Source organism: Camelina sativa, chromosome 20 (assembly GCF_030686135.1).
Source record: "Camelina sativa cultivar CO46 ecotype springtype chromosome 20, ASM3068613v1".
Taxonomy (NCBI): domain Eukaryota; kingdom Viridiplantae; phylum Streptophyta; class Magnoliopsida; order Brassicales; family Brassicaceae; genus Camelina; species Camelina sativa.
In genome coordinates this window covers 34,624,951-34,642,043 of record NC_141899.1, presented here as the reverse complement: position 1 = coordinate 34,642,043, position 17,093 = coordinate 34,624,951, and the positions used below count along the sequence as shown (strand labels likewise).

At 37.8% G+C, this 17,093-nt stretch overlaps 1 pseudogene; it reads left to right on the top strand.

Annotated features, from left to right (window-relative positions):
* The first annotated feature begins 8,292 nt into the window (after positions 1–8,292).
* On the top strand, positions 8,293–8,948 carry LOC104772921 (uncharacterized; annotated as a pseudogene).
* Positions 8,949–17,093: the final 8,145 nt, after the last annotated feature.

The following is a 17,093-nucleotide window of genomic DNA, read 5'->3' as shown; positions in this document are numbered from 1 at the left end:
ATTAGGGAATCAATAGGACTGGATGCGTGGGAAAAAACGAAGGATGTACCTATTGGAATAATCTCTAAGCTAGTTGATAGCCAATTCGTCTGGTCTGGTAAGTTTGTACATTTCCTACTATGTAACCAGTTAACGGTACATAAGAAGGAGCTTTGGTTTGTGGTCGGCGGTCAACCTATCAGGTTTGGGTTGAATGAATTTCATTATCTGACGGGGTTAAACATAGACCCAATGCCTACTGAACGGTTTGAACTTGAAGAGGAACACAAAGAGTTCTTCAGACTTTTGAAAGTGCCTGGTGGGGCAGGTCCAACACTACTTGAACTCAGGGAAGCATTAATAGTGTGCCGGGGATGGGTTAACCTTGATCATCGTAAATGGTTGGGGCTGTTGCTTCTTCAACACATTGGACTTTATGGTTTGCATAATAACTCTAGAATTCCATATGAAAGTGCCAAAAGAGTATTTGATGATGAAGACGTGAAGACTTATCCGTGGGGTCGGTCAGCATTTGAAGCTCTTGTTGATTCCATAAAGATGTTGAACCCTACGGGAAAGTCGTACACCCTTAGTGGGTTTACACCCGTGTTACAGGCTTGGGCGTATGAGTCCATCAAATGCTTTGGAGAACGGTTTGGGAATGCATCAGCTGAAGATGGTGGCATACTGATGCTTCAATGGGGTGGAAACCATACACGTTCTATGATGGTATCGGTAATTGCTGAAGATATCAAAGTGTTTGGTGAGGTAAGGTTTATATCTGGTTGAGTGATTGTTTAGTTATGGCTGAGTTATGGTTTAGTGATGGCTGAGTTATGGTTTAGTGATGGCTGAGTTATGGTTTAGTAATGGCTGATTTATGCTTTAGTGTTGGCTGAGTTAAAACTTACTGATGGGTTTCATAATCTCTTATGTTACAGCTGCGTGTGATTAAAATGGTTATGAAGGAAAATGGCTGCGAGCTATTTCATTCGTGGCCAGAACAAGAAGACGAACCAGCAGTTGATTGCCTTATCCAAGACATACATGAGGATAAGTTTGTTAAAGGTTTTTGGGATGTTAAAGCAACTGTTGATTCTGACTCTCCTCCCGCAAAGAAGCAGAAAGTTGATTCTGACTCTCCTCCCGCAAAGAAGCAGAAAGTCAAGAAGGTGGTAGTTTCCAACAGTCAGGGTGGTGGATCTGGTGAAGGAGCTGAGTAGAAGGTGGTAGTTTCCAACAGTCATGGTGGTGGAACGGTTGGAACTCTCATTGAGTTGGTGTCTAATTTAACCTCAAGGTTTGACACCTTGGAAAAAAAAATTGGAGATAGAATAGAAAAGAGGATGAATGAAGGGTTTGAAACCAGGTTTGGATCTGTTGAGAGTGATCTCAAGCAGATTAAAGAGCACGTGCTTTCTTTGGGTGTTGGGAAAACTGGCCAAAACACTTTTGATGAGTGGTCAAATTATAAAAATTTCAAAATAAAGAACCTGTTACCGGAAGACCTTCAGGATGAACTGTTGACAACAAAAATTCCACCAGCAGTTCCAGGAAAAAATGCAACAAAACTACTCTGTCAACAGTCCTCCGGTAATGTCTGAATTATGTTAATGTTATGGCTGATTTTCCAGAATGTTTAGGTTGAGTTATCATTATCTTTAATTGTCTTCGCTATGTTATACATGTAGGTGGCAGTGGTATGGTTGTGGTCAGTAGGAATCTGAATAAAGAGTTTGATAAAGATGATCCTCTTAATTTCTTTGAGAAGTCTCCAGCTGCTACGAAACCAATTCAACGGCCTGACAAGAGGAAAAATACCAAAAATTAAAAGAAGGAAAAAGAATTAGATGCAAAGAAGGCCAAAGACGAGGCGGCCACTGCGAAGAAGATCAAAGAGTTGGCGGCAAAGAAGGCCAAAGATGAGGCGGCGGCTGCAAAGAAGGTCAAAGAGTTGGCGGAAAAGAAGGCCAAATATGATGCGGCGGCTGCAAAGAAGGTCAAAGAGTTGGCGGAAAAGAAAGTTGGAAATAATCCGCCAAAGAAAAGACGTAGAAAGACTACTAAGCCTAATCACGTCATTCAATTGCAATATGTAGAACCTGATTTGAATGAGGGAGTATCCGAAGCTGGTGCAAACGCTGGTCCCGACGCTGCTGACAGCAATATATGTGATATGACAGCCGAGATTATGGCTGAAAACAATATCCTTGAACCTGAATCTGAGGATGATGAGGAGGAAAAGATTAGGCTTGATAGAATTAAAGCTTTAATGCTGGAGAATGTTAAGCTGTCCCCGGATGGAAGTTCATTGAATAAACTACAAGCTACACAAGCGAGGATTTTTCCTTATATTGGGGTCAACGGACTGACGTGCATGAGGAAGAACTGTGTACCTGGAGCTGGAATATATGATCCTCTGGCACCGGTTGATGCGGTCAAGTTGCAGAAACTTTTGGAGTACCTAAAGACAGCCGAGTATGACCCTTTAGACCCTTGTTAATCACATCTTGTTAAAATTATATTAACTTGTTCTTATTTGTTTCTTAGGGATACACCATTAGGCAAGTCAACACCAAATATTGAATTCTATAGGACTCTCATCACCGAAAGAAAGAACTGGCTGTCTGATACATTTGGGTGGCTGTCTGATAAAGTAAGTTTAACTTGATGTCTGAGTTATTATGTTTACGGCTGAGATATAATACATAATGGCTGAGTTATTATGTTTACGGCTGAGATATAATACATAATGACAGTAGGTGGCAGTGGTATGATATGTTATTGTTTACGACTGACTTATATTACCTTATGGCTGAGTTGTTGTTTACTACTCAGTTTTCTGTTACAGCACATGGGCGCGTTTATGAGACTCCTTAGTATTAGGTACAAACGAGATCCCTTCTCATTCCACAACAAACGCATTGCGTTTATAGACCCGTGGTTGACCAGAACGTGGTTCGTGATTATAAACATTGAAAACATGACATTTAGGGGTTAGGGTTAGGGTTAGGGTTAGGATTAGTGTTAGGCTTAGAGGTGTATGTTTCATATTTCCAACATTATGGGTTTTAATATAACAGTGGTTTTAGTTATATTGTGTTTGGTTTAAGGTGGTAATTTGGATATACTAATATGATAACCATTTTTCAAATTTTAAAACTTTTTGAAATTGCTTTTCGGTTATTTCCGGTTATGTGTCGATTAGACGAATATATAACCATAAATAACCCAAATGTTATCCAAATTAGGTCGATTAACTTAATATAACTGATAGCAAGCCGAATATAACCGTAATTAACCAAAAATACCAATACAAAAATACCAAAAGGGGTAAAATTAGTTTTCGGTTCGGTTTGGTTTGGTCTTATAATTGTAGTAATGGCTGAGTTATAGTTTACAATGGCTGAGTTATCGTTTAGGGTCTTCACAATAATATGAAAATGTATTCTTCTTTCTTTTCTGGGTCTTTCGTTCTGTCAGATTCCTGATAAATTATCTAACTAAAAATCTCGATATCACAAAAAGTGTTGTTAGGGAAACGCGAAAAATCACTAATTCTGTGCCTGCTCAAATCCACACGCATAATAAATTCATAAAGTGAGCTTTTTTATATTATGAATTCATAATTTATTATGAATTCATAATAAATTCATAAAGTGAGATTTTTTCACGCATTTTTATTTTTTGTAAAAGTATTTGTCCGACAATTGAATATTAAAATTATTATAACTCAAATTTAAATTTAAAATTATTATTCAAAGTGTTACGGTAAAGTGATGGCTGAGTTATCCTATATTGTGGTTGACTTATTGAACTTTATGGTTGAGTTATCATTCCGTGATGGCTGAGATATCGTAATAACGACTGATTTATATTAATATGAAATTACAACATAAACGAAATAAAAAAAAAACACAAAATCATAGTTCGTAGTTCATAGTTCATTAGTTCATATAGAAGACGACACAAAAGTACAATGAAAATCACTTTTTGAAACTGACGTCATCTGGGCCAAATTCTTCAAACATATCGACCAAATCATTCCAAACTATGCTAGTCAGCATCTCGGGTTTATTGCCACCACTCGCCCATATCCTCTTGAGAGCACGTATCTGGGATCTGAATAACGTTCTAGCCACCAAATTAAACTGCGTCCAGACCGTTAAAGTATGGTTTGGATCCCACGTGTATTTACGCTACAATTAAAGGAAAGAAACGATAAGATTATAGAATAATTTCAATATGGATTGTTTTATTGATCTTACCGCGAGGAGGAGAAACCACCGTCTCTTAAAGTGGAAGGGAATCAAGCGGTACGTCAGCCACGCATGGTGCCAGTTGTGTTGAAGTATTCCTCCAATCGCGATAGAGAGAACGTGAAGGAACTTGAACGACGTACCAGTGGTTTTGTCAACCAAGGAACCCACACCAGGGTTTAGAACCGGAATATTCTCCCGACCAGTGGTGCAAATGATCGCTTCGACATCTCTAAAAAACTGTCCATCGATGTGAGGAACAACTTCCATGTCGATAGGAAGATGTAACAGATAGACAGATCTGTGATTTAGGAAAAGATAAAGAGAAACAATATAAACGAAGTATGAGATGAAAGAGAGTCAGACATTTGAATGAGGAGAATATAAAGGAAAAACAATAGGAAAAACGAAAGGTCGCGTCTATTATTAGGTTAACTTATGGTTTCCCGCCAAAATATCGCTTGACGGCTGAGTTATAATATTTACGAAAAAACGAAAGGTCATGTTACGACTGAGTTATAGTGAGTTATGGCTGAGTTATCAAAAGAAACAATATGAAAGTAAATGGCTGATATATATGACTTTACAGCTGAGTTGTAATATTTACGGGAAAATGAAATTCATCTTCCAAATAACTTTCTTGTACTCTGGTCCAACCAAATAATATACTATTATTCCATCTCTGTATATATACAAGTATTCCCGTTACTTTAGTCTATTACCTCTCAACTACAAACTAGAATAAAATTATTTTTTACGACACTATGTCCGCTCGAGCACCCAATATGCCGGATCTCCCCGACGATGTTTTCATAAAAATCGTTTCCCTTGTTGCAGAAGATCGATGGTCCTCACTTGGTTCTATTTTAAGGGCTGGTCATAGGGGGAAAATGCAGTATACAGTAGTGAAGTTCTAAAGACAGATGCTATCTATTGCCTTTGTACTGATCCATCAGAAATCAACACATCCAATTCCCCTGATGGTGGCCTCCAAATTGAAGGGCGGCACAGGCCTTTCTTCGTCAAATGTTTTGATGCCGGCAACCCCATTGTCATTTACTACGAAGGGATAAGGGTTGTGGCTGAGGATAGAGATATCCACCGTGGGATTGATATACTCAGTCGTAATGTACCGGCCGATGTTTATGCCACCTTAGCGTTTGGGGTACTAAGTATTTGTCAAGGGAATGAGGTTATGGCCATCCATTACCTCCAGCTGTTTGATGCACATCAATATCGTCTGATGTCTTTGGGTGCCATGGTAACCGGTAATGATTTTCTGTTTGAATTATCTCGTTATAAGACGGCCCAGAAAAACTCATACACAGCCTCCCTTCACTATCCTGACAGCCCGCCACTCCCTTCACCCGCTTGTGCTGTGATGTGTTATTTAGATAACGGTCTCCATCTTCTCAACGGTCTCCATCCTCTCAACTGTGGAGACAGTTATCAAATAATGTGCAAAAACTGTTACCTTTGCTGGTTGTCCCTCAAAGTCTCTGAGATCCATTAGGATTTCCAGCAGTGAATTCCAGTTTTACCTTATCAACTCGTGACTCTAAAGTCTGTTTATTTTAAAATAATTATTTTCCATTTCTTAGGCGAGTATCTTTTTTCATGTATTAAAGGTCCCTATTTTCCACATTTTAGTATCTCCTCTCATTTATCGGCTGAGTTATAGCAAAGTTATGGCTGAGTTATCACAACAAACAATCTGAAAGCAAACGACTAATTTATACGAATTTACGCCTGAGTTATGGTATTTAAGGGAAAACGAAAGGTCTCATCGACTCATATAACGGCTGAGTTATAGTGATTTATAAATCCGTAATGGCTGAGATATCGTAATACCGGCTAAATTATAAATCCGCAATGTAGAATTTTTATTGACTTATAGTGATTTTTACACGTTCTATTATTAGGTTAACTTATGGTTTCCCGCCAAAATATCGCTTTACGGCTGAGTTATAATATTTACGGTATAACGAAAGGTCATGTGATGGCTGAGTTATAGTGAGTTTTGGCTGAGTTATCACAAGAAACAATCTGATATATATGACTTTACGGCTGAGTTATAATATTTACGGAAAAACGAAAGGTCTCGTCGATTCATGTGACAGCTGAGTTATAGTGATTTATAAATCCGTAATGGCTGAGATATCATAATACTGGCTAAATTATAAATCCGTAATGTAGGATGTTTATATACTTATAGTGATTTTTACACGTTCTATTATTAGGTTAACTTATGGTTTCCCGCCTATTATTAGGTTAACTTATGGTTTCCCGCCAGTGGAATCAATGGGGGTTGCGTTCCAAGTTTTAGTATAAATAGGGAAAGGGTTGGAAATGTTCAGAGCATTCCAAACTAGAACGAAACTAGCAAAGATTCCAGTGACTACCCGATCTGCATGGTTGAAACGGGCCCGAGAACTGACAGCCGCTAGAACTAGCGGTTTTGATCTGAATGCGTTGGATAATGCCCCTCAAGAGGAGACGGAGACGTCTCGATCTCGTGAAGGGGATCCTTTGCAAAAGGAACTCCGGATGTACCAAGCTCGCCGCAAGATACTTGGCGCGTATATTAATGCACTTCGTCTTAAACTCGAGCAAGTCTTTCGGCTCTGCCAAGTCCTGGATGAGCTCATCGCCGAAGGTTTTTTTCTGGCGAAGTGGCGCATGACTCGTCTGCTTGCTGAGCATGCCTCGTGCAAAGAACAAGTCTCCCATATGGTAGTGCCCAACTTACCCGAAGGTGATTACGAACCTTTGGGAGAGTCTGACTTCCCGCACATCACGGACGTCTGGGGCTACCGAGCTTGCATGGAGAGGCTGAGGTGGTACGTCAACCACTTGGAGTCAACGGACCATATATTCTGCGAAAGCCATGACGTAGAAGGTCCATGTGCCTTCTTGGAGGAGATGGTGTCCAAGGGCTCCAAAGTGCCGATGGAGAGGCTTGAATCCTTAAGGCGGGATTGTCAGATCTGACGATCTGAACTGATCAAGCTGGTGGTTGAAGAACCGTTGGAGTCCGATCTATCCGGTCCGGCTCCCATTCTGAGACTTCAGGACCGTCCAGAATGCTAGAGACGATAGCCTTCCCATGAGAACTAGTTCGCTGATAGGATGCTTGTCGTTTTTTTTTCTATTTTTTTTTCTTTTGGCGAATTGCAGAACTGAATGTAATCAATTCGAATTTAATGGAAAACGAAAGCTGAGTTATAGTGAGTTATGGCTCTCTGGTGTATGTGAGACTTGACGGCTGAGTTATAATATTTACGGGCAAACGAAAGGTCATGTGACAGCTGATTTATATTGAGTTATGGCTGAGTTATCACAAGAAACAATTTGAAAGTAAATGAATGATATATATGACTTGACGGCTGAGTTATAATACTTACGGGAGAATGAAAGGTCATGTGACGCCTGAGTTATGGCTGAGTTATCATAAGAAACAATTTGAAAGTAAATGAGTGATATATATGACTTGACGGCTGAGTTAAAATATTTACGGGAAAACGAAAGGGCATGTGACGGCTGAGTTATAGTGAGTTTTCGCTGAGTTATCAGAAGAAACAATTTGAAAGTAAATGAACGATATATATGACTTGACGGTTGAGTTATAATATTTACGGGAAAACGAAAGGTCATGTGACGGCTGAGTTAAAGTGAGTTATGGCTGAGATAGTAACGTTATGGATGAGTTATAGTTAAAAACAGCGAAGGGGTAAGATTTCGAAACAGCACTACCAGAGGCTTGTAAAACCGTAATTGATTTAAGGCGTAATACGCGAAGCATCGCTTTAGTTCGGTTATAATTACGCGTTGAAGGGGTAAGAATTATGTATTTATGACAAAGACTGTCAGTTCTCGGTAAGAATTATGTATTTATGAAGCCGAAGGGGTACTTTTTGTAAACTAAAGCAACGCTTTGCGTATTATAAATACTTTTTGCTCTTGACTTACACATCAAAACTTTGTCTAACGAAAACGTATAATCATCTCTCAGATTCGACAAATCCTATTACCTTCTTCCTTCAATCCGTCAGAAATGGCCCATCTTTCTTCAAGCCATCTAAGGTCTGGGTTGAAATATCTGAACAGGGATCTTTCGCCAAACATCACAACAGGTAAATGCATACATCTTCATATTAGATTTGTTTTACTGTTAAGGATAAAAGAGATTGAGTGTGTTTGCCTTTTTGTTAGTAATTGTTGATGACGACTTTTTCCGTTGGGAGGCTACTTTGATCGGACCGGTGAACACCCCTTATGAAGGGGGAGTGTTTAAAATAAGTCTTAATTTTCCGCTTGATTTCTTAAATAATCCCCCCAAGGTATCTGTCTTTGATTATACTCCTTTTTATTTTAGCAAGCATGTGTATTAGGACTCCTCTTTTTGCAGCAACTCAATAGTTTTTTAGATATAATTTCTTGATAATGCAGGTTTGTTTCGTCACAAAAATTTGCCACCCAAACGTATCAGATAATGGAGGCATATACTTAAGAGTGTTTAGGGCCGCCTATTGGCATCCCATGTCGATTGTTTTGCTTTTCAAGAGATTAGTGGAAAAGTTGATTGAACCAGAGGTCAATGATGAGGACCAGATCAATGAAAATCTTGCCAACCTCTACAAATCTGATAGGACAAGGTTTGAAGCAATGGCTAGAGAGATGACAAACCAATATGCTGGGAGAGGAAACTGAAATATGAACTTAACTAGTTCAAATCTATTTTAAAAACTCTTGAATAATTTATCTTGTATTTCTTAATATTTCAGTCTGTGCTGTTGTAAACTCCATTTTAAAAGAATTTTTTTTTTTTCAGATTTTACTGTTTTAAAACATTATAAACAACTTGTAAAATCTTTTAAAAAAGCAAATCAAACATATATATCATTATAAACAACTTATAAAACCTTTTAAAACTTTCTAAAAACCAGATATACTCTTGTAAATGAATGATATATATGACTTGACGGCTGAGTTATAATATTTACGGGAAAACGAAAGGTCATGTGACGGCTGAGTTATAGTGAGTTATGGCTGAGTTATCACAAGAAACAATTTGAAAGTAAATGAGTGATATATATGACTTGACGGCTGAGTTATAACATTTACGGAAAAACGAAAAGTCATGTGACGGCTGAGTTATAGTGAGTTTTGGCTGAGTTATCAGAAATTTATGGCTGAGTTATTAAAAGAGATTGATAAAACACCACTAACAACAACATTAGTTTGCTTGGAATCCATAACCATTAACAACAACTTTTTGGAAACATAATCCCATCATACACTAGCTCATCCTGCTATCTTAAATAGACCAAACATGATCATATAACCAAAAACTATCACAACTATCATCATCTTCATCCTTGCTTTCAATTTTGATTTTGCATCTTCAACCCTCTCAAATAGCTCTTTCTCAAGCTCCATTTGCATCTTCTTCTCAATCTCCATTTCCATTTATAGTTTACAGTTTGAACAGAGAAACACTCTACCTCATCCAACAGTGCCTCATCGACCCATATTTATGGGAAATCGTATTTATGGGAAATCGAAAGGTCTCATCGATTCATGTTAAGGCTGAGTTATAGTGAGTATGGCTGAGTTATCACAAAAAACAATATGAAAGTAAATGGCTGATATATATGACTTTACGGCTGAGTTATAACATTTACGGGACAACAAAAAGTCTCGACGATTCATGTGACGGCTGAGTTATAGTGATTTATAAATCTTTAGTGGCTGATTTTTCGTAATACCGGCTGAGTTATATTAATATGAAACATTACAAAAAAAAAACAAAAAAAAACAAGTTCAGAGTTCATAAAGAAGAATACACGACATTACAATGTAATTCACTTCTAAAAACCGATTAAGAGAAGGAGGAACCATGAGCTTTTAGTTTATCCCAATCAAGAGGAGGAGGAACCACACACTGGTCGGCATCGGCCTCCGCAATCTCGCTCATCTGCTCTAACCTCTTGTGCTCTGTCGCTAAGTCGACAAGTTCTCCACCCAAGATTTGATTCAGTTGGGATAGTTGAGCGTTGATTAGTTCCACTTGATGCACAAGGACGGTCTTCACTTCCTTCTTCTTCATATGCTCATCCATCATACGCAGAATTTCTGTGTAGCGACGCTTTGTCTCCGCCTCGACCGCGACTCTTGTCTGATAAAAAGTTTCTGACACAGCCAATAGTGATTCCTCTTCCCACTCGTAATCTGGGACTCTTTCTGGCGATATTGCTTCGTCTGCCTTGCATTTTTGACGTCTACTGGAACCCTCTCCGTCCATAGCTCGGCTATCAAAATAAAAACAACCGTCACCAACTGATAGGTGCAATGATTGGAAAATATGCAATAGATTGAGAGGGGATGGAGAGGAGACTTACATATGCAATGATCGAAGGAAATACAATATATTGATATTGGTTGGAAAGGAGATTTGTAGGTGCAATATACTGTGAGCGGAGAAGAAGGAAACGATACAATGAGTAAGAATGAATTAAGAGAATATAAAGGAAAAACAATAGGAAAACGAAAGGTCACGTCGATTATTAGGTTAACTTATGGTTTCCCGCCAAAATATTGCTTTACGGCTGAGTTATAGTTTTACGGGAAAACGAAAAGTCACGTCGATTCATGTGATGGCTGAGTTATTATTACTAGTCTATTTATTATTTGGTTAACTTATGGTTTACCGCCAAAATATTGCTTAACAATAAAATTATTAGTCTATTTATTACCTCTCAACTACAAATACATACAAGGGACTGAGTTATAATATTTACGGGAAAACGAAATTCATCTTCCAAATAACTTTCTTGTACTCTGGTCCAACCAAATAATATACTATTATTCCATCTCTGTATATATAAAAGTATTCCCGTTTTTAGTCTATGACCTCTCAACTACAAACTAGAATAAAATTATTTTTTACAACACTATGTCCGCTCGAGCATCCAAGATGCCGGATCTCCCCAGTGACGTTTTCATAAAAATCGTTTCCCTTGTTGCAGAAGATGCTGCAGACAGCCCGCCACTCCCTTCACCCGCTTGTGCTGTGATCTGTTGTTTGGATTATGGTTTTCATTCTCTCCTCTATGGAGACTATGAAATCATGTGTAAAAACTGTTACCTTTTGTGGTTGTCCCTCAAAGTCTCTGAGATCCTTTAGGGTTTCCAGCAGTGATTTCCAGTTTTACCTTATCAATTTGTGCCTCTAATTTCTGTTTATTTTAAAATAATTATTTTCCATTTCTTCGTCTAGTTTCCCATCTTTTTCATGTATTAAACGTCCCTTTTTTCTTTGGCTAATTCTATGTATCCACCTTTTATGCTTCCACATTTTAGTATGTACTCTCACTTTTGAGGCTGAGTTATAGTTTTACGGGAAAACGAAAGTTCACGTCGATTCATGTGACGGCTGAGTTATAGTGAATAACGGATGAGTTATCAAAATGAACAATCTATATGGCTTAGTTATCAAAAGAAAGGACGCGTCTATTATTAGGTTAACTTGCCAAAATATTGCTTAACGGCTGAGTTATAGTTTTACGGAAAAACGAAAGATATAGTCGATTCATGTGATGGCTGAGTTATAGTGAGTTATAGTTGAGTTATCAAAAGAAACAATATGAAAGCAAATGACTGATTTATACGACTGATTATATGGCTGAGTTATATTTTATGACGGCTGAGTTATCGTGATACGGGACGAAATGTCTCGTCGATTCATTTGATGGCTGAGTTATAGTTAGTTATGACTGAGTTAGCACACAAAATAATTAGATAGCAGAAAACGAATGGTCACATCAATTCATGTGATGGCTGAGTTATAATACTTGACAGATGAGTTATTACACAAAATAAAATAAATCTCCCTAACTATAGAGCACAAGTTTTCGCATTGTGCCCAACTTGCTTACATCGCGAACATGTGTGTTGCTTCCTAGGACGTTTATTTTACAGATGGTCACATCAATTCATGTGATGGCTGAGTTATAATACTTGACAGATGAGTTATTACACAAAATAAAATAAATCTCCCTAACTATAGAGCACAAGTTTTCGCATTGTGCCCAACTTGCTTACATCGCGAACATGTGTGTTGCTTCCTAGGACGTTTATTTTCAGTGGCAACTTCCAAAGATGATTTAATCCTACGCTTCTTTGGATGGCTGAGTTATAATACTTGACAGATGACTTATTACACAAAATAAAATAAATCTCCCTAACTATAGAGCACAAGTTTTCGCATTGTGCCCAACTTGCTTACATCGCAAACATGCGTGTTGCTTCCTAGGGCGTTTATTTTCAGTGGCAACTTCCAAAGATGATTTAATCCTACGCTTCTTTGGCCTTCCTGGCTGGTTCACAACAATCGGTGGCAAGCACTTCTGATTATCCACAACTTCAGGAACAGGGAATGATTCATCTGGAGGCATGATTGAACCAGCCCATCCGTTAACCAAATCGACACTCCTAAATTTTGGATCGCACATGGATATATGAGACACATCCATATGCTCTGCAGTTGTGATTGCATGGATGCATGGTATTTTCTCGTGGTCGAAACGACGACATGTGCAACTTTTTATTTCTAAATTTACAACATGCAAAGATGATGATCCATATTTCACTTGCACATGTACAGCATCAATCGTTTGTACCTCCATAAGTCTTGCTGCGGTGACACGGTCCTTTTAGGGAGTAGAACAAAAGAAAAAACGTTTTAGGCTGAGTTATGAAAACAATTACGGCTTAGTTATTGAAATAAAAATGGCTGAGTTATGAAAACTATAATGGTAATGGCTGAGATAAGAAAACAATTACGGCTGAGATATGGTAACTGTTATGGATGAGTTATCAACATTGACGACTGACTTATGTAAACTTACCTGTAACAGTTTCTCAACACCTCGAGTGAGCGTTGTTAGCTGCGATTTTGCATCCTTTCTCCATTCAGAAAACCATCTGGTCATCATATCCCGTATCGATTCTAGAAGTCGAACTATGGGAAGACTTCTAGCATTTGACAGTGCATTGTTCATTGATTCTGCAATATTCGTTGTCATTAAATTGTACCTTTCACCCGGGAAATGAACACGCGCCCACATTCGGACACCAGCTCGTTGGAGGTATCCATGTAGTTCGGGATGACGTGCTTCAATCTCATTGAAAGCCTCATTAAAATCAGTTAGCCTAAAACACTTTGCCGCTTTTTTCACCAGAGGGAACAAATGTTTTCCTTTGAACTTCACCAAGATGTTCTTATACAAATGGTAAGTGCAAATTCCACGCAAAGCCAACGGATACACTTGACCAATCGCTTTCCCTATTGACTTATGTCTGTCGGAGATTATCGCAAGAACCTTTTCGTCTGGAATGACAACTTTGAGTTGTGTAAAGAACCAACGCCAAGACTCATCATTTTTAGTGTCAACAATAGTGAAAGCCAATGGGAAAATTTGAAAGTTACCATCCTGAGCTAGGGCTGTTAGAAGCGTCCCTTTGTAACTACCATGGAGAAACGTTCAGTCGACAACAACAACTTTGCGCATGAAAGCAAACCCATCAATACTCGCACCAAAAGCAATAAAAACATATTTGAATCTATCTTCATCACCTATTTGAAGACGTGTGACTGTACCCGGATTTTCCCCTCTTAACTTGTATATGTAAGAAGGCAACTCGCTAAAACTTTTCTCAGGAGTTCTCTGATCGATCTGCCTTGCATTCAGCAGCGTTCGATATGCCTTCCAATAACCCATCTGTTGACACCAACAAGTTAATCAATCAGCCATTATATATATATAACTCAGCCGATACATTCGAATAAGTCAGCCATAAATAATCAATAAATGAGCCGTAAAATGTAAATAACTCAGCCTATACGTACCTATAACTCAGCCATTACTATCAATAAGTCAGTCGAAACATAGTAATTACCTTTAGACTAAATTGCTTATTGAAAATGACTCCGACACCTTTAGGTTTAACATCCGGACCAAGATCACCAAGATAGTCCCTGTAAAGACCTGCCAATACATCAGCTGTTGATTGGCGGCATTTTTTAGAACGTTCCGTCACAGAACATGTGTGTTCCGAATCGTATACACGAACATGAAAATTTGTGTCATCCCCTTGTACAGATGCACGAACTCTCCAAAGACATCCTTTAACCCAACACCTAAAAACCACACTTCGTATATAGATTCTGCTTTCGAGTCTCTGCTTCGCCGAATCATACTTCCTCTAGCTTCACTAGTTTCTGTAGACTCTTTCGCCAAAAACTCTACACAGAGACGTAGCTGATCGGTTTTCCATAGCCCCAAAAAACATTGCAACTGTCGATCATTGGAGACAAAAACTGGTGGAGTATCATGCGCCATATGTTTCATTGCCCTGTTTGAGAACATGTAGCTCAGCTTTACCTCATGGCTAAACGAGTCCAATCCGTAGTCTTCAAGAACAAGCTTCACAAGCTTGTCGTGTGTTGTGCCTCCATCTATCTGCACACTTATACACCCTCTATCATCGGAGTTAAATACATATCTTTGTGTCTTTATCCAATTACCGGACACAACTAGTACCGGAACTGGATCCATGAAAGATAATGAAGAACAAGGTGGAGAAGAAGTAGAAGAACAAGGTGAAGAAGAAAGTGAAGAAGAAGTAGAAGAACAAGGTGAATAAGAAGGTAAATAGTTCACTTATTAACCAGTTGAAGACCAAGAGTCGAACGACGTTTCATATTTCCGGAGAAAAAAGATGATGACATGGAATGCTGACATGGATGCTACGTCTGACGTGGCAAGTCAGCCATCAAACAATACCATAACTCAGCCTAATTAAAACTCAGCCACAACATGAAAATATTACAGTAATTAAAAAGCAAAAAAAATTGCTGCCAAACTCAGCCACTTCATCAACTGAAAATATGTAACTCAGCGTTATCGTTTGATAAGTCAGCCGTAACTGAATAACATTCTAGTAATTAATCTTTTGCTACTAAGTGAGCCGTCAAATGGCTGAGTTGTGCGATAAGTCAGCCTATGACGGTTGAGTTATAGTTTTTTTTACCATAACTCAGCCGTAACAACATCTCATAAGTCAGCCGTTTTTCATAACTCAGCCAGGCGGAATATGTTAACTCAGCCGTGTCGTAGTGATAACTTAGCCAAAATTTTGACAACTCAACCATCAGGTGAAAACTCAGCCGTAACTACAGCTGAGTTAGAGCATAACTCAGCCAGATTTTAATAATTCAGCCGTAACGCTTGGCTGACTTATGGGCATAACTCAGCCAGATTATAATAAGTCAGCCATCCGCTCTTACTCAAATGTTTTTCCGATAACTCAGCCGCAACATACCTATAACTCAGCCGCAACGTACTCTGTAACGCGTTACGGCTGAGTTATGGTTACACGTCAGCAATTTCTGACGTGGCGTCTGACGTGGCAATGACAATTTTGTAATTACATTTTTTCCGGTAACATAAAACAGGGGCACGCTCGGTATTTTGAAAATACGCAAAACATTCTAGTAATAAAAAAGTTTTTTGTAGATTCTGGTAATATTACCTAAAATGAGTAACATTTGAGTAATTCACCCACTTAATTTGAAGTTATAACACTATTTCAATTATTATTTTTATTTGAAATAACTTTATTTTTTATACAGATGTCATCGGTGAGGTTGTCAATGTTGAGGAATTCAGCTGTAATCTCAGTAAATTACAACAAAAAGAGGAAAACAATGAGTCCGAAAATCATGAGAAACATGTGGATGTATCACAAACTGATAATATCTGTATGTTGTTTAAGTATTGTACTCGATTTGGTTCAGACAAAAAGAAAAACACTTCTTATCATGATCACTCAGAATCGGATTGTACGGTCTTTGAAGGATATGATGATGACAGTGATGTTGGAGATCAGGCCGATGATGATTATATATAAGAAGGAAGCGATGAAGAAGATGATGTTTGTTATGATACAATGGATGAAGAAGATGATAATATTGAAGAAGAAACTGATGATGAGGGAGAATACCAAACATATAATAATGATAACGATGATCATAGTGAGGATAAATATGTTCAAGATTTAGAGGAGGATGAAGAGGACGATAAGATGCAAAGTACTGAAGAAAATCTTGAAATAAATAAGAGAGCAGAGAATAAATTAACCACAAAATCTCTTTTGATCTTCTTGATTTCAGGTAAATTATATTACTCATAAATATATATATATATATATATATTATACATAATTATGATCTTGAATTATATTGAAACATAAATTTTTAATTCTTGATGTTTTAGTGGAACCCTAATAAGATGTGAATTATTCGAAATATCGGCCGCAAAATTCTACGATACTTATATATCTTTACGAGGTGATTGCTTAATTTGTGTTATTCGATGGGGTGTTATTGAAGTTTTCCAAGGTATACATTCAATTTGATGATATTTATTGATCAGTTTTGTTAATCAGTAAGTAAAAGAATTATTTCTGTTATAACTTTGCAGGAAAAAGAAGTATATCTTCTACAGTTTGTACGCAAATAAAACTCAATCCGCAAATTCCAGAGGTGACAAAAATGATGGAATTGTAAGATTATCATCTCTGTTCATCCTATATATTAGATGAAAACATACTAGAATTTCGTTTATAAATTTATTTTCATGTATTAACTAATTTATAGGAGACCAAGGAAGAGGACTCGCAAATAGAAGACTGACTTCCTTCCTTTGTTTTGGCTTATTATGGATTTTAGGGGGTTTTCATTATTTTATATTAAAATAATAGATAAATTATAATTATTTGTTTTAAAATAAA